The following is a 1,075-nucleotide window of genomic DNA, read 5'->3' as shown; positions in this document are numbered from 1 at the left end:
ACACTGCTTTATCACATGTGTGAGCAGAGAAAGAAAAATACTGAGTAGTTCTTTTTTTTTATACTTTTAGTTCTAAGGTACATGTGCACAATGTGCAGGTTTGTTACATATGTATACATGTGCCATGTTGGTGTGCTGCACCCATTAAGTAGTCATTTACATTAGGTATATCTCCTAATGTTATCCTTCCTCCCTGCCCCTACCCCATGACAGACCTCGGTGTGTGATGTTTGCCTTCTTGTGTCCAAGTGTTCTCATTGTTCAATTCCCACCTATGAGTGAGAACATGTGGTGTTTGGTTTTTTGTCCTTGTGATAGTTTGCTGAGAATGATTGTTTCCAGCTTCATTCATGTCCCTACAAAGGACATGAACTCATCTTTTCTTATGGCTGCATAGTATTCCATGGTGTATATGTGCCACACTTTCTTAATCCAGTCTGTCACTGATGGACATTTGGGTTGATTCCAAGTCTTTACTATTGTGAATAGTGCCGCAATAAACATATGGGTGCATGTGTCTTTACAGCAGCGTGATTTATAATCTTTGAGTATACCCAGTAATGGGATGACTGGGTCAAATGGTATTTCTAGTTCTAGATCCTTGAGGAATCGTCACACTGTCTTCCACAATGGTTGAACTAGTTTACAGTCCCACCAACAGTGCAAAAGTGTTCCTATTTCTCCACATCCTCTCCAGCACCTCTTGTTTCCTGACTTTTTAATGATCGTCATTCCAACTGATGCGAGATGGTATCTCATTGTGGTTTTGATTTGCATTTCTCTGATGGCCAGCGATGATGAGCATTTTTGCATGTGTCTGTTTGCTGCATAAATGTCTTCTTTGAGAAATGTCTGTTCATATCCTTTGCCCACTTTTTGATGGAGTTGTTTGTTTTTTTCTTGTAAATTTGTTTGAGTTCTTTGTAGGTTCTGGATATTAGCCGTTTGTCAGATGAGTAGATTGTGAAAATTTTCTCCCATTCTGTAGGTTGCCTGTTCACTCTGATGGTAGTTTCTTTTGCTGTGCAGAAGCTCTTTAGTTTAATTAGATCCCATTTGTCAATTTTGGCTTTTG

This window comes from Rhinopithecus bieti, unplaced genomic scaffold (assembly GCF_001698545.2).
Source record: "Rhinopithecus bieti isolate Rb0 unplaced genomic scaffold, ASM169854v2 scaffold_9373, whole genome shotgun sequence".
Classification (NCBI taxonomy): domain Eukaryota; kingdom Metazoa; phylum Chordata; class Mammalia; order Primates; family Cercopithecidae; genus Rhinopithecus; species Rhinopithecus bieti.
This window is presented reverse-complemented; position numbering follows the sequence as displayed.